This window comes from Neopelma chrysocephalum, unplaced genomic scaffold (assembly GCF_003984885.1).
Source record: "Neopelma chrysocephalum unplaced genomic scaffold, ASM398488v2 Primary Assembly neopelma1_42b, whole genome shotgun sequence".
Classification (NCBI taxonomy): domain Eukaryota; kingdom Metazoa; phylum Chordata; class Aves; order Passeriformes; family Pipridae; genus Neopelma; species Neopelma chrysocephalum.
The window spans coordinates 1,578,396-1,605,078 of record NW_020897701.1 but is presented as its reverse complement, the minus strand read 5'-3'; the positions used below and the strand labels follow the sequence as shown (position 1 = coordinate 1,605,078).

At 40.7% G+C, this 26,683-nt stretch overlaps 1 protein-coding gene across 4 annotated transcripts in view; it reads left to right on the top strand.

Moving 5' to 3' along the window:
- TMEM131L (transmembrane 131 like) overlaps positions 1-26,683 on the top strand; it is a 78,281-nt gene that overhangs the window by 5,846 nt on the left and 45,752 nt on the right. For 3 of the 4 annotated variants that reach the window (XM_027676885.1, XM_027676884.1, XM_027676886.1), the window contains exon 2: positions 1,477-1,520. The gene's annotated coding sequence lies outside the window, so the exon portion shown is untranslated. Of the gene's footprint in view, positions 1-1,476; positions 1,521-12,101; positions 12,208-26,683 lie in introns of those variants that run through there. The other variant, XM_027676888.1, reaches the window with a different exon arrangement.

Sequence of the window (26,683 nt, the reverse complement as noted above, 5' to 3'; positions counted from 1 at the left end):
AAATTAACTTGTACTTCCCTGTCAGTCTTGTTCCAGATTTGGTTATGGTATGGTAGAGGCTGTGCTGCTTCTCTTCTACGAGCTGCTTGTGACAAAAGATGGAAGTGCAGATGCCTTTGGTAGCCTTTGGCAAGATCTGTGTTAATATTAGCCATAAGGTCATTTTTTTAGCCACAGTAATGTTAATTTTAATATTAATATTAACCATATTTACTGCCTTAGTGTGGTTGTCATTTTTCTCCCCCTCATGCAGTTCAGGTCTTCAGAAATCCTGCTGACTGTCCCGTTCAGTAGACAGGGAGGGCTTTCTGAAGATTGTAGAAAGATGTTTACTGTTTACAGGTTATTTTTTTTTTCCAGTATGTAGTGAAAATAGGAGGTAGAGTCAAAGCTGGTGGCTTGGGGCCTGTTCCATGAAATGCTTTGGTGGGAAACATGTAGGAAGGGTCGTGGAAAGTACACTCTTTCAATTTTAAAAGGTTTTTTTTTTCCCTACCTTTCAATTGCTGAGGTCTGTAGCTTGTGTCTTGTGGAACCATCACCTGCAGAAGCTGGGAAAACTCACCAGCTGCTCCTGGCAGGATGACTGTGACCTCTTCCTGAAAAATGTTAATCTCCCTTAAAGTTGTCCCTGGTTTCATCAGCGGGAGTTCAGTGGCTGTAACACACTTCGAGTTGTACCTAAAGCTTTCCTGGAGATCTTGGCCAGTTCAGAGCAGCTACCTCCTTGTTTTAAATGGATTTCCTGCAGGGAGCTCATTGAACCAACACTTGAGTTCATTTCTGTAGACAGTTCAAAGTGGTTCATGGTAAACTGCAAGCTGGCACAGTTCAGCTGCGTGTCTTGAAAATTACCTGAGTCCAGCAACTGAGCGAAGATGATGTGTTCAAAGCTTGTGCTCTCTTATGATTTCTGTATGTGCTGCTTATCGGTTGCTACTAATCAGTGATAAGATCTAGCTTTGGGACCTTGCTGTGCCCCGTTGGAATGTGGTACTTTGCCTTTGCTTTTGGCATTAACAGGTGATCTGCATTCCAAGGCATTCTGCATCCTATTTCCTCAGGTACTGGCTAATGAAATTTACTGATGGGGACAGATAATTAGAAAGTGGAGGAACTAGGCTTCCTGTAGTTTGAGGACACTTGTTGGTTTTAGATTGAAATTGTATGTGTGAGCAGATTTTGTATAGATGTATTTGCATAAATGGAAGATGAGTCTGTTCAGTCAGCATTTGGGAAAAAGCAGCAGAACAGCCATATTAGGGCACCTTTTATCTTGGCAAAATGAGCTGAAACTTCAAATGAGATGTCCAGCAACCACCCTTGAATCATAAAAGAATCGCTGTAGAAACTTTACACTCTGAATTTGTTTTGCAAGCGAGTCGTATGAGAATCCATTCTCTGAAGGAGTTAAAACTGATAATGTAGCATGTCACAATTCTGAGATTCTTACATAGTATTTTCTCCGTTTGTCAGGCTGATTCGGAGGAGGATGTGGAAGAGCATCCGCAAGAGCAAAGGTAAGCAAAACTCGAGTGAAAACAGGAGTATTGAAGCTCATTTTGATTTTGGCTTTAGGAATTACCAAAGTGTAATTGGGCAGACTACTACAAATTACTTTTTCTCCTGCATGTTAAATAGATTTTTTTTTTTCTTGTGGCCTTTGATTTTCTCACCTTAATGTTAATATTGATTTGTTAGCAAAACCAAAAAATAGTGCTCAGTGTATGCAAGACTGAAATACCCTCTTTCATCTCTTTCTCCTAATTCTGTCTCTAGGATGAATTTGCTTCTCATTGCTTTCACTTAAAAAAAATGAGTTTAATTCTGCTTTATTGTATATTTTGTAATTGATTTCTTTAAAGCAGGGGACAGTTTTCCATTACAAAATTTGCAAATGTATATAGTCTTGGAGTGTTAATTTGTACCGAGGCGAGGAAAGAGGTAAAGGAGACTTAAAGCCAAGGGCTTATTAATGTGTTGCTGTGGAACAATAAATATCCTGCCTTATGTCTTGAAATCGGATAAATATTAAGCTCTTAAGAACTGTAGCCTCAACTCTGCTGTTTCTGTTAATGTCAGGCCTTCTCTATTTTGAAGGGTTTGGTAAATAGCAGCACAGATTATTTTTTAAATACACATTTTGTTGCCTCTGAGCGTCCAGGTTAAAATGCTTGGACATCTACCAGTGAAACACTTCCTTCCTTTGGTATGTGTTAATGTGGGCACAGCTTTCAGCGCCATGCCAGCCAGAAAGATCACAAGACTTAAAATAAACATGTGTAACAGCACTGTTCTCTGATGGCTGCAGTTAGCCAGAAATGCTTTTCTCATTTATCTCCAGTCTTTGCCCTTAGCTTAGGTTTGAGAGCAAATAGATCTGATAAAACACAAGGTTTGCTGAGAGCTGGCAGGAGGAGTAAACCTGAGGGGTGGGAACGGGCTAGTTATGATGGGTCTGTCCTGCATTGCAGTGCTTCTTTGTGTGGCTTTTCCCCTTTTTGCCCCATTGGGAGCCTTATCATCTGAACCCTGCATCACATTAAGGCTCCTGTGCCTCATCTCCGTGGGAATTACAAAGATGGTATAGAAACAGGATGTGAGAATTACTGTGGTCTCTGACAGCTGGTGCTGATTACTTGTGCTTGCCTATATCCCCCAGTTCCCACCTGCATAGGGTTTTTTTCTGCCTCCTCTTGAGAAAAGAGGGGTAAACTATTGAAAGCTGGCATTTCCCTGCACAAATACAGAACTTTCTAATTTTTTCAGCTGGAAACTGCTATGATTTTGACATAAATTTTTCACTCTGTACCTTTCTTTATTACCTGCATGCTTGCTTTATTGAGAGGAAGTCAGAAGGCAGCAGTCTCTAAAATTGTGCTTAAGGTGATTTCTGAGATTTTTGTTAGGAGGCAGAGATGTAGTTTAGGTGGGAAAAAAAAATCTCCACTTGCCTATTTTTCTCTGGAGGTGGATGGAGTAACTGGCTACTATGGCAATAATAAAAATATTGTTGAAAGATAATTAGTTCTTGAGAGTCAGATAGGAAAAAGTGGTTTAACTATTTTTTTTTTTTTTGTCATTCAGGTGCTTAAAGATTTTTCCAGTAATTATTCATTTTCAATAATGAACTTTCTTTCTGAAGGTAGAGTTTATAAGGTTCACTTGCATGGATGGAAACATCCTTCTGTTGTCATACTGAAATGCTTCAGGAAACTTGCCTAAAAAGACACTGGCTTGGGTGCATCTTTTTAACTGCTTTGGTTTGCTGCTGTATGTAAACACCGACCTTAGTGTGCTCTGTATACTGAAGAAATGTTAGAGTGTAGACTTTATGAAGAAGACCCAACAAGGGTACATTAGAAGGAGTAGAATTTATTAGTTTATTTCCAGATTAACTTTCATTCCCTTGGCTTATATTACTGCATGGTGAAATCATGGGGATTTCCTTTTCCTGTAGCAGTAAAACCTGAAGCTTGCAGCATCTTCATCTCGTTGTCTGACAGCATGCCCTGGGGAAATCAGCTAAAGCTACTGTAATTTGATGTGAAGTCCCTGGAAGCAAAGCACCTTAAAGTAAGGATATGAGCAGAAATTAAAGGCGATAGAGAAATCAGAAATTTCCCCAGAGCTGAAGGAAGTATGGAGAGTTCATAATCTTGAAGCATAAAAGAGAAAGTCTCTTCCCAAAGCATTGTTTTATTCAGTTTTTAATTCTAGGTTAGTGGGCTCTCCTGGGAGCTTGCTAACCTACTTCAAGAAAAAAACCCCAAACCAGTAAGGTATCAACAGTCTTTTAACTGACTTCCTGTGCATGGGCATCACAAGATCTTCCTTTTGGGGTGGGCTTCTTGGTTTGCTCTTGTCCTTGTGGCAAGTGCACAGGGAAGATGGATATAGTCTCATTATTTCTGCCTTAGGTTTAGCTTTAACAAACAGAGAAATTTGCATGGAGGTAAAAGACGTTATCAAAATATCAACTTCTGTGAAGAGCTATTTGGGAGGTGAATGAGAAATTATTGATTTGGAGGTCCGTGGATTTGCAGCTTCCCTGAGTGAGAAAAAGATCATTATTAACTCCTTAATTTCCAGCCTATGACTCCTGCCTTTCTGATTGCTTGGAAGCTACCACATGTTGCTTTCTGGTGTTTTGTGTCACTCTGGATCAGACTTGGAAATAAGAAATGCAGCACAGTAGATACTTGAGTTGCGGGATATACTGCTTCAGGCCACAGACTTTGACAGAACTAAAACCACGTGTATTTAGACTAGCCTATTAAAAAGCTTCAGGTTTCATAAAAAACTTTTTGTTACGTTTGAAAGTCAGCAGTAAAGAGATGCCTTCCAGAACAGCTTTGTCAATGACAGGTGTTGACAAGAAGAGGTTTTGTTGTTGTGTTTGTAATTTTGTTGTTTTGGGGGTTTTTTCCCCCTTCATCCTGGTGACTTTGCTTGCCACAACTGGCAGTAGCAAATTTTGAAGATTTAGATGCTTCCTAAGGCACCATAATGAGTCAAATGAAGTCTGACACAAATGAAGGGACTCTACTGTTAGGTGACGTGCACAAATGATCCTATCAAAATTTTTAGCTTTCTTCTTCAAGGAAGTAGTCATTGGACTAAAAAAAAATAATTTCACATATATGACATAGTTAATATTTGGGTTTTGAGGACTTCTGGAGAAAGGCCTTTGAGGATCCAGTTTCCCAGCTGACACATTAAACAACATTTGCATCAGAATAAAACTGCTGTGCTCAAGATGGGGAGTGCATATTGTTACTATGTGATACGCAATAGTTGTCTATGAGAAAGGAAAGCCATAGAATACTAGGAGTATGGTATGTAATTAGCCAGTAAGAGGACATTTTCCAGCCTTTACCTGTGACAGGGCATATTTTGCTTTGAGAAGATAGGTATCAACTGCTGGGAAAATTATGAGTGTGATGCAGTTAGCTCAGTCAAGCATTTCTGTTGAACCTTTGCCTTTGATCACCGGAGAGTGTTTGACCCTCTGGACTGGAGCTGCTTGCGGTAGTAGATGGTATCGGCTCCCAGTGGGTTCCTGCTGGGGTGTCAGTGCAGCCTGGGAGCGACAGCTGATGCCTGGCACTTTGACCTCTTCTGATTGCCTGATGGAATTACTCCTAATCCTGTCTTTTTTGCTGTGTCTGTGAAATAGTGCTCCAGACGTGCAAGAGAAATTGAAGGTAAAGGTAGCCAAGGGAGTAGCTTACTAGTTGCCTGAGAGACAGCAAAGCAGTTAAGGTGCACAGACTGCAAAATTACTAGGGGTTCAGTGCGTGCTTACGAGATGTAGTTGGATACTTAAGAGATGTAGTTATAATGTTTGCTTCAGGAAAAAAACAGAGTGGCAGGGGGCAAATGAGCCTGCTTCGTGTTGTGAGGTCATACATTGCATTTCCTCCCTGGCCACAACTTCATCTCCAGTCAAGAGGCACAAATGAGGTCTGGCACCATGGATGGACTATTAAGACACTTCAGAACTGACTCATCCTTCCAAAAAGCCTGTGGTCTTAGTGCCATAATTTTTGACAGTCCAATTCTTGGAAAGTAATGGCATGGGACTGGTGGTATGCCTGTGTTCTAGATAACTAGCTTGGGTGGTGGCTAAACCAGGAAAAGAAAGATTGAAAAATATGTTACGATTAATCAGATTTTCTTTTTCCTTCTGCTTTTTCTTACTGAGAAAAAGAAAAATTGATTTTGTGCAAGAAGAAATGTCTGAATATTAAAAAAAACATTGTTTTGTGTTGCGTTTATTTTTAAAACATCTTTTATTAAAATCAAGCTGAGTATTCATTGACAAAGTATCTCAAAATGAAAAGCTGAAAAGTAGATTTGTGAGTGTCAGTGAGTGCTTAAACTGTCTGAAAGGAACCATCTTAAAACAATATTTTCAACCTAAGCTTTTATGGAGTACTATTGATCATTTAGATTGTCATTAAGCTTATTCCCAAAAGCATTTTAAAAATTACATGAAGACTTTTCTAAGGACATATGCTTGATCCTAACTTGTAATAATGAAAGCTGTTTTAATTAAATTTTTAATAGTTTTTAATTTTTTTGTTTTACAAAAAAAGCAGAAATCCATGTGTGTATTAAAAAAGAAAACAAAAAGTTGCTTTTCTTGGGAAAAAGCTTTTTAATCCCCATTAATGTACTTGCATAAGGTAACACATTTCTACAGTATGCACAGAATATGTGTTTTTAGTGGTTTGTACCAAAAGCTTCTTCAGTATTGGTTACCTTATGTTTTTAGTTGATACGTCATGGCTGTTGTGTCCCAGTTGCAATTTCAGTAGATCACCAAGGGGTTACTAATTTTAATTTTTCCTGAATGCCTAAAGAAATTAAATTTACTTTACATAATCTTAAAAGTAAATGAGTGGAAATGAGTTGCACCCTGTTATGCTTGGGTGAAAAATCCCAAAAGAAACACCTGTAGGGAACACAGAGGATAACGTGAAACTGGACTAAAAAAAGCTTACTGAAGAGAACTGCAAAGAGGTCAATGAAGTTGGAGGTTCTCTTGTAGATGAAGAAAGCGATTGTTTTGGAAGGAGCTATCAGTGTCACTCTTCCTCTCCTTTCTTACACTTCTGCCGGGCACAGGCAGAGTGCCAGGCTGAACTCCTGCTGCTTCAATTGTTTATCTCTGTTTTATGTGTGGCAATTGATTCACTGATGAACTTTGCCTTGCTGAACTTCGTATTAAATGTTGTTAGGGACAGCTGTGCCCTTGTGTGCGTTGCTTCTTCCAAAATACTGGTCCTTTTACAGAATTATGTTGCTTGCCTGCTGGTACAGGGGGTGTAAAGAACGTTTTGGTTTTTTCCCTGAGACATGCATGGCAGTGCTGTGTGCTAACAAAGCTATTGTTTCAGCTATTGTTTATTTATTTCTAAATTGCTTTCAGACATTTAATAAATGAGAGCAGTGGCCTAGGCCAGCTGTGCTGTGTTTCACACCAAACTGAGGAGCTGATGCTGTGGCTTTCTGTGATCAGAAGTTAATGGCAAATGAGACAGTCCTGCAGTCTTTTGCAAAGAGCGGTCAAACTTCTGTCCTCAGCATAGGTCCTACGTGACCTTGACTGAAATATTTTCAAGGTGATGCATGGCCACATTTAGTAACTGTTGGATTTCCCATCATCACAGTCTTGTCTGTTTGTATTGAACAAACCCTGCAGGAATCTATTTCCCTCACTGTTGTGAGGGGCTGGAAGATGCTCATGGTTGGACCAGAGACTCTTTGATCTGTGGACTCATATGCTACCTAAAATGGACTTTTCCATCTAGGGTTGACAATTTGACTTTGAGAAATGAAGACAGTCTTGGTGTGGTAGTTGTAGATTGGTGCATTTGCTTTCATATGGCTCATGGTGCCTTGAAAAGCCACACAGGCTTCTATGGAAACACCAGTTCCTATACTGGTAAAAATAGCAGGCAGTGGCTGTCTCCTCCCAGCTGGGGCTGTGAGGTCATTGTTTGCACAGGGATTAGTGTATGTGAAGAAATCGTGTTTGTGGATATGTGCTACAGGAAAAAACTTTCTCACGTGTAGTGACTCGTTTTAAATGGACAAGTAAACTCTGCTTCACATTTTGGTGTCCTGTATCTATCTTTCTTTTCTTCTGTTAATAATTTCTTCACTTTCTATTCTTTCTATCTTCTGCAGATCTCTTGTGTACCTTTTTATGGCATCTCTACTTTATTTTTAAGTTCTGCCCAGGCCATGCCTGGAACAGTTGTAGTTTCTGTACTGCAAGAGGAAGAGGCTCTCTTGCCTTCTCTGTTGTCTGGTGCTGTCCCCTGACTTGTGCAGCCCTACCAGTTCTCTGGATTAGAATCACTTCTTTTTTTTTGTTTGTTTGTTTCCCCCCCCCCCCCCCCAGGTTAACATTTACCTGTGATCTCTCTCTGATTAGTTTCCTCTTTGGCAACTATGGCAGCATCAGCTGAAAATGTGCATGGAAGTGCTCCCTTGGTATCTACATCCCACTGTGTGGGATGGATGCTGGACCAGACACCAGAGCCCTGTGCCACCTGCAGGATGTCATCTCTGTTCTGCTTGTCCCAAATTGCTCCCAGGGAGGCCCTGCCTTGTCCGGACCTCGTGGCATCTTTCTGCTCTTTCCTCAGTGTCTCAGTCCCCTCTCTTCCTGTCCTTGCCTTTTCGCCTGCTTTTGGAGAGGTGGTTGCATGGTGGTACTTGTGCCAGGGCTGACTCTGCCCCCTTATCTACTGCAGTGCAGGAGGAGCTATGGAGGAGCCCATCCAAATCTGCTGCTCTGCTCACTGTTGGTGAGATAGAAGAGCAAGTTAGCCCTCAAGAGTGTGGGGCTGAGAGGAAGAGCATCTTGTTTTATGTTAGGAATAACGCCTTTGTCAGTGGCTGTTGGGTAGGAGGAGCGTAAGGCATTTATTTACACTGCTGTGATGGATAGCTGTGGAGGCAGTTGGTGGGTTTTGGGTGGATGGTATGGCAAATCACACAGCCTGCCACTGTGTGGAAAATTGGAAGCCAGTGCACACACACATGCATCATTTGTTGTGCATGGTTTTATTTTTTAAGGGCTCTGGGTAAATTCCCCATAGGCTGTGCTTTGGGACAGAGCCTACCCAGAATGCATGGCCTTGAGAATCCTCATCTGAGCAGTGGGATGGGGCATATAGTGTCTTCCCATTCTGTGTTTGTTTTGGTCCTGGTTAAAGAGCTGTGCAAGAGCAGAGACAGATCTCGTGGCACAGCCTGTTGGTATAGTCATGCAGCAAACACATGGGGAAGGTGAGCTCTTAATGCCAGGCAGTGGCATGCTGTGAGGGCTGTGCAAGTCTGCTTTGGAACATGGCATTTTTCTTGTTAAACTTAACCTGCACTGTGTTTGGGACACATTTGTATGCTTAGAGAAGAAGGAAAAAAAAAAGAAAGTAAAACAAAAGTGAACAGCTGCCGTGGCATGTTTGTCCATGTCCATTTGTAAACTTAGTGTACCCTTAGCCTGTACTTGCTGCTTCTGTAATATAAGTAGTTCAGAATAGGAACTTTCTTCTTACACTTTTTCATTTTAATACATTAATAATGGATTTCAGATGTCTGTTAATCTCCTTCTGATTTGTAGGCAGTGGGCCACTAAAGATTTAGCTTTATGTCTATACATATATTATTAATAAATTATTTTTACCACCATAATAACTGTTTCTTAGTTGCCCTTAAGAGAACTTAATTTGCAGTAATTTTAGTTTTACCATTATGCAGTTAAAGGGTAGACATCCAGTGTCAGCAGTCTGAAAATTGACACCCTGTAAGAATTTAGCTTCATAGTTTTTCCAGTGTTGCAGATTGGCAAATTGTGACAAAATAGAAAAAAGCCAAAACAACAGTTTACTCACTTCTAGGAATTTGCGTAGAGTCCACTTCTGAATGATCAACCCCAGCACTCTGGTTTGATTTTTATAAGCACAGCATAAAATTTACCTGAAAGCTATCTAATGCAGAGTAATAAAGAGTGATAGGCAATGCAGTTACCTGCCTCTTATCTTTCTAGAGACTCAAAGGTAACACAAACGTAGCTTTTAATGCCTTTTGTATTTTTATTTGACCAGGAAATGTGCTCTGAGAAAGCTGTGCTCATACCCTTGCATTGGCTCTGAGTGCATGACTTGTGGGCAAGTAGGTGAAGGAACCTTTTCAGTAGTTTTGGTGTTTGCCATAGTAACACAAGTAAAAACATGGACAGGGAAACAAAGCAAATAGCTCATCAGTACCACTTCAATATTGGTTATAAATTCAAGCCTGAGTTTTAAAAAACATCTTAGTTACATTGTCTTAAATACCATTCTGTATCCACTGTCTTTGGTAGCTGCTTTGGGAAGAGATTTTTTCTTTTTGGTGATTATTGCAAAATGACCAACTCCCGTCTTCATCAGGACAAAATGGTCCTGTCCATTTCAGGGAGGGGAACCGTATATATCAAATATTATACTTGCACTTGAGGACAGTGTGTATTAGCTCTTTTGCAGAGTTCTGAATTCTCACCGCAAATATTTGCTTTATATTTGTAGAAGAGTTTGCTTTCATTAAATAAGCTAATCGCCTGGGAGAAACACATGGGCAATATGAATAATTTAGGTGTCTGCTAGTCCTCTTAGGGGTCCACCATTCTGTGTTATGTCCAGGCTGCCAACTGAGATAAGGAAGATAGAGGGCAAAGCTGGAGGTGTTGATAGTTACCTTATCTTCCTCTCCACCACCTGGCCCCAAAGTGGTGTACAAATAAAGCTGAGGGTTTTTTGTATGTGTGCGTGTGTGTCTTAATAACTTTTAGAAATAGCAATGGAAATATAATTAGATGAGGATAACTCAGGATATTTTGTGTGTATGAAACAGACCTTGCTTTCTGTAGACCAATTGGACTTTATATAATTTTAAACACGGAAATTTCTCAGTCAAAAGCAATCACTGTGAAGAAGCTTTTTTGTTCAGAATTATGAGGAAGAGAAGAGAGAAGGAAAAATATTTTCCAAGAGGAGGGTGAGAAGTAGCCCTCTCTTCTTGTTTTTGCTGAAGTTCTCATGTTCTGATGAGACGCTGCTTTAGATTATGTCCGTTTCAAGATACTGATGTGGTATCTAGTGAGCTGTAGTTAGTGGTTTACCATCTCACCCACCTGCATACCAGAACATTCTTGATGGCGAAATCAAGAAAATTGAAGTGCAAAATAATGCTTTTAGTTACTGCCTGATAAAAGCCAGCTTCTACTTCAAAACTTTGTGAAGACACGTGAAGAAGCTGTAAGGACTCGGAAGTAAAAATGAGAAAGTTAGGATGGTGTACCATGTTCAGTGCTGTTGAAAGCATGGTTCGTGCTGACTCTGGTTTATGGTTTTGTTGTGTTTCAGATAGAAATTGGATTTTATGAGAAAGAAAAAGTTCCATTAAAATGTTTGCTTGCAATAGCATGCTGCATAAGGAGACATGAGAAGTGCAGAAAACAATATTTTTTAAGCCTAAAACTTCTTTCAGCCAATGTGATGGTGCCAAATGCAGTCATGTAAATGAGCTTGCATTATGGAAGAACTCAGTTCCTTTGCTGTACTAAGATTTGAAACTGGTCTGGCCTTTGGAGATGCTTGTATCAATAGGATGATAATTTGACACATCAAAATTCTTGGAAAGACTTTCAGAAACCTGAATTTTATATATATATATATACACACATACATATATATGTATATATATATATGAAAGAAGAAACTGACCTTAAGCCAAAATTGTTCTGACATAGATATTTGCTGACTCTTTTGCATAAATAGATCATTGCATATTGCTTTTCAGTTTTTAAAACTGCAGTTCCTTATTTTAATGTTTGTCTCTGGGTCCTGGTTATTTTCTTTGAGAGACTGAAGCATAATTCTGTTGTTATATATCTCTCCACCTCTCAAAAAACCCCTTAACTTCAAATTAAATAGGCAGTCTCAGCTTTACAAAGTAGATAGAGGTAAAGAAACAGTTTTTATTCTGTTTAACTTGGTTTCTGCTACTGTCTGCCTTGTTGGTAGCACATTTCTATTTATCTCCTGAGGGAAATTTCCCAGCTTTTTTTAATTGTGTGAATGCTGATACCTGATCTAATGGAAAGTTAATAATCTCTCTGTTTACTGTTCTTTGTTGTACTTTGTGACCTGTGAATGCTACCATGTTCTTACAGCCCTGTTTTCCCTCCTGAATTACTGGAGGGCTTCTCCTAGTCACGTGTGGTGGGTACATGCTTGAAAAGCTTTTGTGGATCCCAGGAGAGGATCCAAAAGGAAATTGTCGTACAGACTCTCAGATTTCTAGAAGCTCTAGGGCTTGGCTTTGAGACGCTGCAAGTGCTGTTATTGCCTCCTGCACACTTCTTTCAGAGTTGACAGTATGATGTGTTTAGCACCAAAGAGAGAAAAAACAGATGCATGCTTATTTTTGTATTATTTGTGAGGAGGATCCTTTGTAGGATTTCCAAGGTCTTGACGTTCCTGCGTATTGTGCTGCCTTTTAACTCTGTGGCTGTAGTGCACTTGGATGAGAGGTGCAGTTTCCACAAGCAGTTGAAAAAGCACGTGTGCCGGATTTCTTAGGCTCTGGGACTTCCTCACTGCTTCTATCGGAATGCCAAAGTGCATGGTGTTCTCAAGGCTTTTCTGGGTAAGAATATGTAAAAGCTGTCAATTACTCCTCTGTTACAGACTGGCTGTTTCATAAACAGGTGTGGTCTATGGGGACATTCCCCCCATTTAAAACCCATCATCTTCGCATACACTGTAGTGTTAGCAGTTGTCATTGCACAACAGAGCTGAATCCTGGGAGAGTTGTAGGATAACAGCAGAAGTAGTTGAATTCTACTGAATTATCTGACAATACAGTAGTTTTATTTTCTTGGAGGATAAATTGCAGTGGTTCTTTAATAAAAAAGTTAGTTACATTTGGTAAAAAATAAAAACTAATGTTAAAGTTTAAAGTAATTACACTCTTGACTGCTGCTAGTGAGGCACTGCTTAGAGTATGAAGATGTACATTGCATGAAATTTTAGAGTTGTAGATAGTAGATGTCATTCTGAAAGATTTGGTTGCCTTTGCAGTAGTTAATGCAGAAATTACTGTGTGAAGTTGTTTGCTCTCTACTTGAAAAGTAGGGACAGTCTATGAAGGATTATTAGAAGTGTTCAAAACTGAAATATAAAAGGTTTGTCTCTTCACCTTTGGACTCTACCAAAGTTATTGGCAAGTGACTGTCAACATGCACACAGCTGGACACTCCCAGTGTTGGTGCAGTCTGGGCATCAGGCACCAGATCCTGGCTGAAGTAATGCCATAGCAGGTCGGCTCCTGCACCACACATTAGCTGCAAATCCTGAACATTTTGGAGTAGCGATGCTGTCACTATAAATGAGTGCTGCCCAGTGCAATGGTTACACTGGTGCCTTGATATTAAATGTCTGGGTGGAGGAGCAGTGGGGTTTTGCTGCAGGATGTGGCAGGAGGAGAGGTGGTTTTCTTTCCCCTCATAAAGTGCCCACTGTCTGGCTGGGTGCTCAGCAGTGTTTGTCTCACAACAAACTACACTGCAAGATTGCACTGAGTGCTGTTTGTTCCCCTTTTCATCCCCTCTGGGCTCACTGAACCCTTGTCCCGGCCAGACCCTGAGTGGCTGTGCATCAGAGGAGAGAGCAAGGTAGTGGCTAAGTGGGGAAACCAATAATGTTACTGAGGCTATAAAGACTACTTTGCAGTATTGTAAGTATCCCATATGCTTACAGTGCCATCATGGCATTTGTGCGTTGCCCATTGCTTGCCTGAAATCAGGTGAATGTGGAGGGTATGGCAGTGGTCATATTGCACCAGTCATGATAAAAAACGTGTTTCAAAGCAACAGAAGAGCTGTAACTACAGCAGTTAGGCAAGGTTCACCTGCACCGTGACCTGGAGCTGGCCCATGGTGATAGGCAGGATCCATTCCCACTGCCAGTATCTGGTCTCTTCTATGGGGGCAACTGGGTGGTGGAAGAGGAGGAATTTCAGGACAGTGCTTTAGATGCTGGAAGGAAGACTGGTCATCTTTCGCTCCTTGTGCAGTGAGAAAGAGGTTTCATCAGAGAATGGTCAAGGAGTTTAATTTAGTTGCTTTGAATTGCCCTCCTGAGCAGCCTGTTTTTCCTAGTCCTTCACAGGGAGGAGGAATGATAGGTTTCTAATTTCAGAGTCCAGGGTGAGGGAGTGCTCATGTCCCCCCAAGCTCTCCTGCCTCTACTGCTTCCTGTGGTGCGTGCACCTTCCCCTTGTTGCAGGGGGCAACGGGGCAAGGTGACAGGTGAACTTGTGGCAGCCTTTTCAAATCCCCAGCATTTCTGATCTGCCTGGCCTGCCCTTGCCCTCTTTGTTCAGGTTTTCATGTAAGTTCAGAGACTTGAGACACCCAGCCTCAGTTTGTATTATTCTGGGGCAGAAGCTGTGGCTGCATCTTTGATACCTCAGGACTTTCTGCTACAGAAGCAAAGGGTACTCTGCAACCACCAGACCTTTCTCCAGGAGCTGCTGCTTAACAGATTGTGTCTGCTTTGATGCACAGGGCTCTTCTCTTTAGTCTCATGCCTCTTACTACAGCTCAGAGCAGCATGTTGGATAAGGCAAAACCCAACTGAAACGGGGCGCTGCCATGCACGCATGGTTGCCTGGCTGGTGGCAGAGAGGCTGCACAGCCGGTGAGTTGCACATCATGCTGGTGAGACATCTTGCCTAATGTGGTGCAGGAAACTGCTCGGATGCGTTGCTGAACCTGTCTAGGCTAGAATTTGTCAGCAGGGGAAGGACGGGGTGTAATTGCAAGAGAGGCGAGGGTGGTCAAAGTGTATGGTAACAAGTGAAAAAATTAAAGGTTGTGAAGAGATTTAAAAAAAAGCAAAAAAAGAGGATCCCTAATAAAACTACAAAGTGAACAAAGGTACTGGCAGCTAGGGAGCAAATGAGAGCTTGCTCCTTTCAAGTGATTGGCCAAACTGATAAGGGACAACAGCAGATTTCAGTCTAACCATGAAAGATACACAATAGCAAAAGGGAAGTGAAATGAGAGAAAGGAGGGAGCGACTGATTCATAACTACTTGCGCCTTGGGTAACCACCACCTCCGTTCATGTCAAATGGTTTTAAGGGTCCATGCAAAACAGAATCAAGAGAATCAAGTCTCCCCACTGTGGGTGTCAGACATGTGCTGCACACTCATTTGGTGTCAGCTATTATGCAGGGTACTGAGCAGTCAGCGAGTCAGACCTCACTAGTGACATTGTAGGTCACCTCTTAGCTTTTGCCTAATTAATATATTTTGGTGGAATAAATAATATATTTTGGTGGAATTACATTGTCTTATTGATTGCAGTTGTGGGTTGGCATTTTAAAATTAAGGTGTCTGCACATCAATAAACATACAAACAATAAAGACTCGAACACAGAGATGATGAATATGCTAACCATATAGAAGCATAAATTGTGTAATTCATGTTTTAACTTCTTTTTAATAAGACTGGAAGAATAAGAAGCAATGTGCTGCCCTTGGGAAGAATGTAATATTGTAGAATAAGTTTTGCAGTCCCTTACTATTTTGTGGATGTAACATGTCTGCTTAGTTTTTGTGCCTGCCTGCTGGTGCTGTGTGCCATGTGCGTCTCTGCTTTTTGTCTAAATCTTGATTCCTGGCAACTGGAGAAGGGTAGGGAGTTGAAAGGCCTGTACTTGACCGACTCCTTGACCCGTGCGTTACGTGCTTTGTTGCTATTAACTGCCTTTCTTCAATAGCTATTGTCTGATTTCTGTCTTGGTGTGTTCTGTCTTTTATTCGAGGTCTTTGCTGCAAGCCTGCTGCCTACAACTCGGAGGTGCCTGCTGCCTGCTTAGGTATTTCTGTGGCCTGTTGCTGACCCAGTTTCTGCAGCGTTTAAACTGCCCTTTTGAAAAGGGGACATTTCTGGCCATTGTGAGCATTCTCAGTGTTGCTGGGATAATGTGGCTGATCCCGCAGATGCGAGTAGTCGCTTTAAAACAAACAGGCACTTCTGTCCTGGTCCTCATGCTTTCAGTCTTGCTTGGATTTTTTTTTTTTCTCTCCTTGTAAATAAAAACAATTATTCATGCTTTCTGGTCATTGAAGCAGTGAGCTGTGTTTTGGTCAATGGTTTGTTCCTGGAATAATTACTGAAACGTTTGCTGTGCAGGGAGGGCAGGGCAGTGCCCAGCTATATAGGGTGTACACTTCCAGATTTTAAGAAAGGAACCTTTGCTTTTGTTCCCAAATTGAGGGAGCTTGTTTGGGACTTGGAGAACTGCAGGTTGCCCCATGTCTTCTGTGGTTTTGTCGTGAGGCCTGGTTTGGAGGTTAGGTTGTTCCGGGTGCATGTACTAGGTTGGGGACAGTGACACTTGGTTGGAACACTCACACCTTTTGTATTTTCCCTCTACCCACTGAAAGCTGTAGAAAGGTATGATGAGGTGTCAGAAATGTGACCTTGTGGTAGTTGCAAATCCATATGTTACCTACTGCTGGCTGTGGTTTGGGGCATCCTCTCAAGCTTCTTTATTCTCTCTTTTTGCCATACTCCTTCCAAAAACCACATCTTCCATGTTGACATGATTGAAGATCTGCCTTACAAAGCCTCATTACTCCTTTTTGAGTGTAAAATATTGCTGTAGAGTGACAACCTGTTCAGAGGCTGGATGCACTCGCCAAGCTTTCTGTCATGCTCTTAGGTCAAATGCGCTTGTCTGTCCGTATATCCAACTGTGCCCATAAGAAGGGGCAAAGTGGTTTGTGTTGGTCCTGCTCCTTGGCCCACCCCAGCTGCCCCTCTGCCCATGAGGAGGCCCACTGGCTTCAGTGGGACTTTGTGCAGGTTCCCATGCAGGACAGTGACATTACTTGGCTTATCTTGCAGAGGAAGAAGAGTTGAGAGATGTATGGCCAGGATCAGTTAAGTACAATTTTGGGCTGTGGAGAGAGCTTTGGCCTGTCCGAAGGAGCTTTTCCTCTCATGGGCAAATTGAGAAACCCCAAGTGGGGCATGCAGAAGCAGGGTGCACCCTTTCTTGCAGTGGAAACAGATATCTGGTTTGAGGCTTGTCAAGAAACTAAAAATAGCATTACTGATTCTTTGCCTTTGGTTTCACAGGTGAAAATTTCAAGTTGGTGAACTCTGATTACCTTAGCTTTGAAATAAAGGAGGAAATGCGAGAATCTGGGGGAGCTAGAGTCTTAATATTGTACTTGATTGCAAGTACTTTTTAAAACTCATATAAAATAATCAAAAGCTGACTTCCTGCTGGTTTTTTTCAGCTAATTTTCCTGCTCTTCCATTTCCCACTAACTATCCTGCTGAAGGAAGCAAACATTAACTTGTGGGCTCTAGGTTCTCCTTGCTGGAATTCAGAGCCATAACACACCTGAGGTTTCATTGGTGGTAGACATTTTGTTAATAAATCTGTAAAACAGGGTGTGTTTCATATGGTTCTGCATTGTATAATAGCAGAATGTTGCAGCATTTTGTATGTCAGAAGAAACTGGCTAAGAGCATATGCTGTGCATTGCCTTCAGGAGATCCCAGATGTTTTGTAAGGACCTGGTAATTTCTGTGATAAGCGTTGTAACTACTGATCCTGCTAATGCCAAATTTTTTGTATTTTTACCAGTTTGAATTTTCTTGTATAAATTTTGTCGTATCTGTTTCCTTTAACAACATAATCTAACGAATTATAAATATACAGTAGTACTTAGGAGTAGGTCAGAAATATACACTTTGAGCGTGCTTGCTTTTATTAATAGCACTAAGTCATGGAACTGTCTTTCCATTTTGCACACCAGAACTCAGAGCGCCAAGTGACACAAGACAGGCGAGCTCAGCAAGCTATTCTTTTCAAAAGGGGCAGCTGGGGGAATTTTGAAGGCTGTCTGCATGGTGACCTGTCACCATGGGGGTTTACTGGCTCTGGGAGAAAATGTGGAAATGATCCGATGCTGTGGAGGAGGATTCTCCCTTTCTTTTTCTTCCTGCAGGAGGGGATCTACTTTGAAGTATAACTGGAGTTTTGTATGGAGAGCTGGGGAAAAAAGCTCTTCGTTTGAGAGTAGGTTTATATGACTGTTGAAGCATATAGATGAAAGTGGAAATGAACAGTGCTGTCAGTTAATAAAATGTGAGTGAACAATAAAAGTAGTCTGCAGTTTTTTTATTGCTGTTTTTAAGAGGTTCTTCATAAGAAAAAGTTTCTGTATTTTATGTCCTGTCTAAATAAATATACCACACATCACATATGTAAAATGACATCGATCAAGTAGGTTACAGCACCAGAACAAAAAGCTTTGTCAAGTGGCACCAAAACATTTGGAGGGGGACTAAAGAGGTTATAATACATCCCAACTGGGAGAGGTGGAAAACAAGAACAAGAGAGTGATGCTCCTGTAAGATGGAGGTGTTGATTTGAGGTCAAAGCTACGTTTTCAGTGTTGCTATTTGGCTGGTGACTTTAACTTTTCACCCTTAAGATTTAGTAGTGGCTCATGGGGTATGGGGGAGCAACTTCTATTTCCCTGCTGTATGTAGGACAACTGTGTAACCATAGCTTCACCTTGCAGCACCATGCTTAAAGTACCTTTAAGAGAAGTGTAGCCTTGCTTCTTCTCCTTATACTTTTATTAGCATCGTAATTTCACATTCATATGGTATGGCTTATGAAAATGCTTTTCAATGACATGAAAAATCAGGTATTTTTTAGAAATCTATTATGCAGTTTAAATTTGTTGTAGTTTGGACATGCATCGCAAAGTCTGGTATGAGTTTCATTTGCTAGAGGAGATAATTAAGTTTTTAATAAATTTGGCACTAATTTTTCTCCTTATAAAACTGAAACATAGCAGTGAGAATGCTGATCTTGGTGTGTTACTCAAGCAAATGTTTGGTAAAAGGATTTTGTAAGTGGTGCATGGTTCTAAGTTTTTGAGACAGACTTCACCAGCATCTTATCAGTTTGTAAAATAAATTATTGCCCAATGCATTGAAACTATATATTGTAGTGTTTGCTTTTTTGCATTTGTAACATTTGAGGCTGTCTGTTAAAGTGCTGTGGAAATAACTTGTTCAGTTTTCCATACTGAGCTTATATTGGTTGCTTGTTTTCATAGACTGGCTTAAACAAGGCATAGTATTGGATCCTCATGGGTAAATTACTATTCATAAAGGTTGATGCTCAAAGATTATACTTTTTTTAAAAAAATTTGGGCTGAAATTCACAAACCAGAAAAAAATGCAAAGTCCAGACTGATGTTTTCTACTGTTGTATCAGATGTACTTTTTGTAGCTGATATCAGGTGCACTGTCCAGACTGTCCACACCTAAGGAAATAAATTAAAAGCAGAAGTTATAACTTTTTTAAGTTCTAGGTCTGAGTTTTCTTATATTTGCTTAGCTTTCTTTTTAGTTAATGTTCTTCTTAGATTTCCTGGGTGGTAGTGGTGGTGGGGAGGCGCAAGGAAGGATAGTGGGGTCTTTTAGTACTTAATGGGTTCAGTGTAAAAGTTTCCTAGGGGCTGTTAAGAACTTCGAAGCAAATATGTGCCTTCACTACCCTACAGGCCTTTACTCTTTCATTATAAAAAGAAACTAAAAGACTTGGATTAATGTAGAAACAGAAAAAGGCAGCTCCCATGGGAAGATTATCACTCTTAATTGCTGTAGAAAGATTATCACTTAATTATTAAGCAGGTCAAGCGTATCAATGACCACATCATGCATTTTGCTGAACTGCCCTAACTTAAAATGGTTTCTGTCAAGATAGAAGTTTTTGGCTGTGGCTGGTATGAGAAAAAGGAAATGGTTGGGTGCAATGATATTTGACAAGAATGTAACTTCCTATTGCCGTGAGCTTTGCAGCCCCACGGTGCTTCCTGTCAGTGCCTCCCTCTTTTCTCAAGGCAGGAGCCAGATTTCCCCAGCCAGAGAAGAACTAGTCTCTCTGGCATGTGAAAGTGAAACACTTGAAGGAGGGTTGCTGCTGACTTGACAGAAGTTGGCCCTTTGCTCTTCGTCACAGGGACAGTTTTTGAGTAAAATTGGGTGTGCTTGCTGAAATTAATTTTTACTTTAATTGGTGAAAACAGAATTGCAGTTGCTGCTTTAAAAAGGTGAAGTCTGATTTGACTTGGATGTCTTCCTTCTATACTGGTAATTGTCCTGTAGACATGCTGCAGGAACAGCAAACATGTTCATTGTTACTTTTATGGGAATTAATTTGGTTGAGGCAGGTATGATAGAATTGGTACTTGTTTCTTCTGAAATATCTACCTCTTCCTTTGTTCAATTCCTAGTTATGTTAGTACAGGACTATGCTTAAAAACTGCCCTTGCCACTAAAATTTTCTGTTGTCATTTTGCCATTGCAAGAACAGAAATAAGGACTTAGCTACCTAGTAAGTAAACATATATGTATTCTTGTTAGGCCACAAAACCACCTGCCTTCTACCTATCTTCTGACTTTTTAAAGGTTCTTTTATCCTGCCTCTTTCGTGGGGCCATGCTATGAATTTTGAACTGCTTTCAGTAAAAGGCTTTGAAAATTGTGGGTAGGGAATGGTGATTTAAATTTCATGGTATTTCAGCATAAGTCTTGCAGTTAGTGCTTTGTTTTTAGCTAGAGAAGGCAGCATGTTGACACCATGGAAGCCTTTTCTCTAGGTCCTTCTCCTGGTACTCTTTCTCTAGGGTTCATGTTCTCAAAGTGTCTGAAAAAGGTTGTGAGCAGCATATCTCACGTGAAAATGTTTCGTTTTCAGTTTAGAGACTGTGGGCCAGAGTTTGGCTAGACAGGGTGATCTTTCAGAGATGTGGAGTCTCATAGCTTCTCTTGAAGGGGTTTTGAGTTGTGGAAGTTGAGCAGTGTTCTTCAGAAAGCAACCATTTATTTGCATGTATTAAATAGGCCAGGGTGCTTCAGGATGGAGTGCCCTTCTTAATGCTAATGAATTGAGTAAGATAGGTAAAAGTTAACATCGCAGCAATTATTCATGATCTTAGTGGCAGCTTTTGAAGAAGGAACTTGTGTTTTGCAGGCAGTTTAAATGTTCTTGGGGGTTTTTTTGGAGGTTTTGGCAACTACAGGATAAGTAAATTACTGAAAAAAGTGAATTTGGCTATAAAGTTTTGACATTTAGAAAGGAAAAGAAATCGCATGAGCTGCCTTCGGGATTTGGGGTTTTATTTTGCATAGTCATGGGCTAGAAGCATTCTTTAAAAAGACATGAAATGCAGTATTTTCTCACAACCCCATAGGTCCAGGACCTGGTAATTAAATATAAAAATGTCAAGAATACCAAGACTCCTGATGGAACCAAAACTGTGTGTTTCTATTAGGCAAATGGCTCTTTTGATTTGTCTTGGGAAGAACTTAAAAAAAAAGTGTAAACTGTATTGTTTCTGAAATTTTAAATTTAGCAGAAGATTGCTCACTTCTTAGAAAAAGATAAATTGTACAGAAGCTTAAAAAAGAGAAATGTGAGCTAAAGGTTTTACTCTAAGTACTTATAGTTTACCTATGGAATATTGCAGAATGAAAAGGCAATTGTTGAATTATATGAAGCCAAAAGTAAAATGAAGATAGATGTTCTGCTTGCCAGGATATTTGGGATTTGCTGGCGGTGGTAGAGATGCTTCAGAGGAAAATATGTTTGGTGTGCATTTTGAACTAGCAGGCCCTCATCCAAGACAAATAACTTAGGTACTGTCTGTCCAAGATGCCCACAATATACACGGTCCCCCTGGACCATCTCTAGAGAGTGCTGGTTATTGCTTGAAATTTGGGAGGCTAAAGAATTTCGAAATAAGAGGTTTCAGAAAAGAATTCTAAATGAACTCAAGTCATTGTGAATTAATGTCTTAATTTACCACAGATTGCAGTTACTTCAGAAGTTGAGGACTTATTTATGGGAGGGAATAATTCTTTTCTGCTGTTAAACATGCTTTACTGTGCTGCTCGTGCTACTAAAATACAAACCACAGGTGCAACTGGAGAAGAAAACCTTTTCTTTTCACCTAGAGGCTTGCTGTAGAACTTTGTGCCTCACTGCTCATCATCTCCACCAGGTTTCTTCACAAGCCTTAATCTCATTCTTATTGTGATCTGCATTTAACTTCTTTGGACATTTTTCAAGGAGACTGGGTTTGAGGATAGGGAGAAAAATCAGGGGTTTTAATGTGTGTCTTTCCATTTACATCCCATTGAGAAATGTGAGATTTAAGGACTGTACTGTGAGATACTGTAAGGTTGATGATTGCCATTTTATTGTCATTTTGTAATAAATAAAACTCACGCACTGCTGGCTTAGGTTCTGTGAATTCTGCCAATGGTTTGTGTAAATGTTATTGCAGAATTTGGTAGGAAAAGGGAGCACAGGCAGCGAGAGGAGAGAAGGTTGCCCGGGAAGACAACTTATGGCAGTGGAAACACCAAGGCTAGAGTAATGGAGCAGAGGGGACTGCTCGAGTTGCTGGAGGAGAGCAATGCACGAGGGGCCAAGTTGAAGTAACAGAGAATGGTTTGTGCTTTACACATTGAGCTAGGCTTACCTACCTCTTTATTTCACTACTTTTGGAAATAAACTAAGTAAGCTCATTGAAACTCCTGTGAGCAGGTCTTGGCTATATGCTGCTTCAGAAGTTTAAAAAATAATAGTTTAAAGAAAAGAAAGAAAATAATAACATTGCTAGACCTGTCTTCCTCTTTAAATTGTGACTTTGGCCAGAAATCATGGGATTTGCTTTTAGAGAGGCTGTCATATCCATTTCACTGTTGGGGTTGTTTGTTTGGTTTTGGGGGTTTTTTTTTTGTTTTGTTTTGGTTTGGGGCTTTTTTTGTGTGTGTTTGGTTTGTTGTTTTTTTTTTTTTATTTAGCTCCCCTTTCCTATTTTCCTGTAGCCAAAACATGCAAAATAGCAAGCATACGTGCCCTCGCTCGTTGATGGGTAACACTGTTTTGACCTTTCCTGCTTTCCACAGTCTAGGATTCAGTCCCTGATGTACATAGTAGTAGTAGTTCAGAGGAAATAAAGATGACCAACCTTCTTCCAGAATCACAGAGTGCTTTGGGTTGGAAGGGACCTCAGTCTAGTTCCAACTCCCCTGCCATGGACAGGGACAGCTTCCACTAGACCAGATTGCTCAGAGCCTCCGACCAGCTTGGCCGTGAGCACTTCCAGGGATGGGGCATCCACAACTTCTGTGGGCAACCTGTTCCAGTGCCTCACCACACTCACAGTAAAGAATTTCTTCCAGAAGCAGCACAGCTCTCTGGAAAAGCATGTAAGAGAATTCCTCACAATGGGTTGTGAATCCCAAGCATTTAGAAGCAGTGAGTCAGTCCTCCCCCTCTTCCCTAAACAATGCAGTGCTAAAAATAAGGATGCTTTTTGCCTTCTAGTTTTTCGGTGTCTGAAATTCATGTTTGTGTTTTTTTGCCTACTGGTCATTCTTTAAAAAATAAAAAAAATCTAGAAGGACCGAGTGGTTCGTGTGTTGTCACAGGTCAGTATGGGGCATCAGGAGAAGTCCTGCAGGTCTCTCAAGCTGAGGTGGCAAGCATGACTGCACTTCTCCAAGTGCCAGAGCCCTACAGGGACACACCATGTATAGCTTGCCCATGAGGTCTGTAGGGTTGTTGCAAGCTGAACTAGTTTCTGGTTTCTGAGAACTCTTTCTGCCTCTAGGAAGGAAGATAAATTTGGTTACAAAAAAATCACAATTTAAAACTATTCCTTTTCCGGTTTTGGCAGAGTTGCCTTGATGGTCAACTGAGGTTTTAATTTTGTATTTCCAAACAATTTAATAATCTCTTTCAAAGCTACTGTGTGTCTTTTAGGAGCTGCAGTTTAACCTTCCTGATACTGCTTGGTGCTTTTACTACCTTTGGTAAAGGGAAGGTTGAGAGAAGAGAGGGACTAGGCATGGGATAAACCAAACTTTGCATCGGTTCTGCAGAAGACTTTGGTTCAGCTGCTTTTTTGCTTTTCTGTCAATTTCCTCTTAATTACGTGTTTTCATTTGTCAAAATAATTTCTTTTCATCAGCTGTAATCAGAATGATTAAAAGTATTTGGGTTTGGTTGTTTCCGTATGTGTTCCGTTTTGCTTTTTTTTAATCAGGTGTAGTCTAGAGGAATGAATCTAAAATTAGTCTTTAAATTAGGGGGTTTAAATTTCCTCTTCTGTTTCAGTTCACATAAAAGAATTGTGCTTTCCTGTACAATACATGCACACTTTTGTATCTCAAAACCTCATCTTGTGGGTTCATTAACATTGCTACGCTGGTGGTATGAAGTGCCAAAATGTTCAACATAAGTCACATTTTACTTTTATCAATATACTGAAAAATAAAACAGTACTGCCTAAACAGATTCACTCAAAAAGGACTTCTTGTATGTTTAAGAATCCAGTCCTTTTTGCCTGCTGCTTCCAAGAAAACCCTGCAGCCATAAAGCAAAAAACTCGACAATAAAATGCCTTCCCCCAGCTTGCTATTTCATCATCTGCTGTGAACAAAGGGTGCAAAAAGGAAGGAAGAAGAGAGAGCACCAAGTAGCAATTATGATTATTCTCAACTACAGACGCTGCTATATGAATCATCGGATAATATGCATGCTAAGATAATATAAAGTAATCAATTAAAGTGAAGAAATAAAGACACAAGGAAGACTTAAAGGAGCTAATAGAAGAAAAAGGAATATTTGGATCAACTTCCTTTGAGGAAATGTCCTTCACTCCTGGTCAAATGCAGTTTATTCTGCAGATTGAGTGTTTTATGTGTATAATTAGATTAATTAACTCAGTTTTAAAGTTTCATTTAAAAAAGCAAAACAAAAATATGCCAATGCAAACCCCAGCAATTTATTCAGAATAGATTTGGTCTTTTTTTTTTATTTTTAGGAGAAATATTTGTCTTGTGATTCTGGCCAGTAAAGTATGAATGAATCTGCTATGAAGGATGACCTATTTCTGTTGAACTTTGGGGGAAATAAAAGGATTTTACTTATTTCAAACTAATGTTTGTAATATGCATTGCATAAAAATTTTAGAGTTTGGGACTGTAAATGAATACATAAAATCATACTGACCTGGTTATCTATTTTTACTTAACACATCAAGGACTAACGGATCTGAAAGAAGCAAGGGCAAACAATTTCAGTGGTATATTTCACAGTGCTCTCAGCATCCCTGTATTAGCATCCCCTTTTGTTAGTCCCACATCAACAGGACACCAAAATGTTCTTTCCTGGAGCAGGAAACACTGTAAAAGGCTGGAACCTCTCCATGTTCTCAGCTGCCCTTTTCCCTACAGATAAGCACCTCTGGAGCTTCTCAGTGGAGGGCATGTGATGGCTTCTCATTTTACAGCTCATGTACCTTTTAAAAAAACAACAACAAAACCCTCTGAAATTGCTGCCCTGGAGTTACATGCTTCTCTGCTTCCACAGGTGGTTGAGGGTGCTTGCATTCCTCCATCCCGCTTTTCTCCCCTGGTGTCACCCCTCTTCCTCATCTCACCTTCCCCTCCAGCCCCTTTTTTTCTGCTCCACATCCGCTTTTTTCCCCAGCAGACATTCCTGGTGCTGGGGGTTGTGTGCACACTCAAGATTTGTCCCTCCCTGCTGGGTGTTTTCTGTGAATTGGAGTGATGAGCTGGAGCTGCAGGTTTCGTGGGCTCACCCTCTCCTTCCCTACCAGAACTTTCTCCCAAATCTTCCTGGTGCTCTAGGTGACCATGTGGTGCCCTCTCTCACAGCTCAGTGTTTCAGTTGTTCTTACTCTTTTTTTTTTCCTGGAAATGGATGGGTCAGATTTTTAAATATGTTATGTGGATGGAGAGGAGGAAAGGCGTTGAATTGTTGGACTGGCAAGTGATAACAGCACCAGTTAAATGAGGTTTTTGATACGAAAGGCTATTAGCACTAAGTATTCAAAGTAATTGCCAAGAATTTCCTTCCCCTCTTCTGTTTTTTTCTCCTGTTTCCCTCCAGTTCACTTGTGCTTAAAAATGTTCTCTGAAATGTTGGAATTGAAGTGCTCTATCAAAATCTGTCATTCAGAAGATGTTGTTCAACTGCTCTGCCAAAAAAAAGAGAGGCCATGGAGTATGGAGTCCAGCTTTGTGAAGTGGCATGCTTAATGGAATGTTAGCTGATTTTAGTAGCAATTAAAGAGTCATTGGAAACCAGTTCCTTTCTGTTAGGAAGAGGTCTGTTTCTCCACATTTGTTGTTACAAGACTTCCATTCTTAAGCAGATATTTGTGTCATTCCCAGGCCTGTAACATTCTCGTGAAATAATCCATGTACTTTTTTGGATATGTCATCTGTAGCCAAAAGAGTAATTTTTGGCATAACTTGAGGTGAATCTGTTGGTGAAATGAGATCCTTAAAAAAAAATAATTTTTTTGTTAAAAACTGACTTCAAAATTTAAATGTCTTAATAAGTTGCCTTAGTTTATTTCTGTGTCAGATCCCCCACAGAGAACTGAATGTGCTGAATTGTGTTTGGAGCGCAGGGATGCGGAATGGTGTTCTGCCAGCTTCCATCTGCCTTTAAGAGACTTGCATTAACACACTGGAGAAGTGCACTTCTGATGTAGATGGGCCTGCCTCTTTCTGTCTATAGCGGTGGCTTTCAAAATGCATCCTAGTTGTTCAAGTGTGATGAGCAGAATGTTCCCCTGCCCGTTCCCACTATTCCAACCTGTCATCTTCTCCCTTGAGGGAAAAACCCCCAACCCAAAACAGTGGTAGATCTCTTTCCACTAGTCCTGCTGTTAAAGAAACTCAGCTCTCAAGTTATGTTTTGGCAGTGCTTTGGGGCCACTGATAAGCGGTGCAGATGCCCTGGAGCTGGACAGCGGCTGGGTGATGGGCACACTGCCATAGGAATGTGGCTGTTCTGCTTTTGGGGCCAGGCTGGGGCTTGAAGCAATTCAGCAGCTTTTGTGGGGTGCAGAGCAAAAGCTGGATGTCATATAACCATGGGACCATTCCTGGGCAGACAGTGTGCTGGGATGCTCTGAAGTTATCTCCATGCTCAGGAGCCAGCTCAGAGCCTGCAGAGTTTGTTAG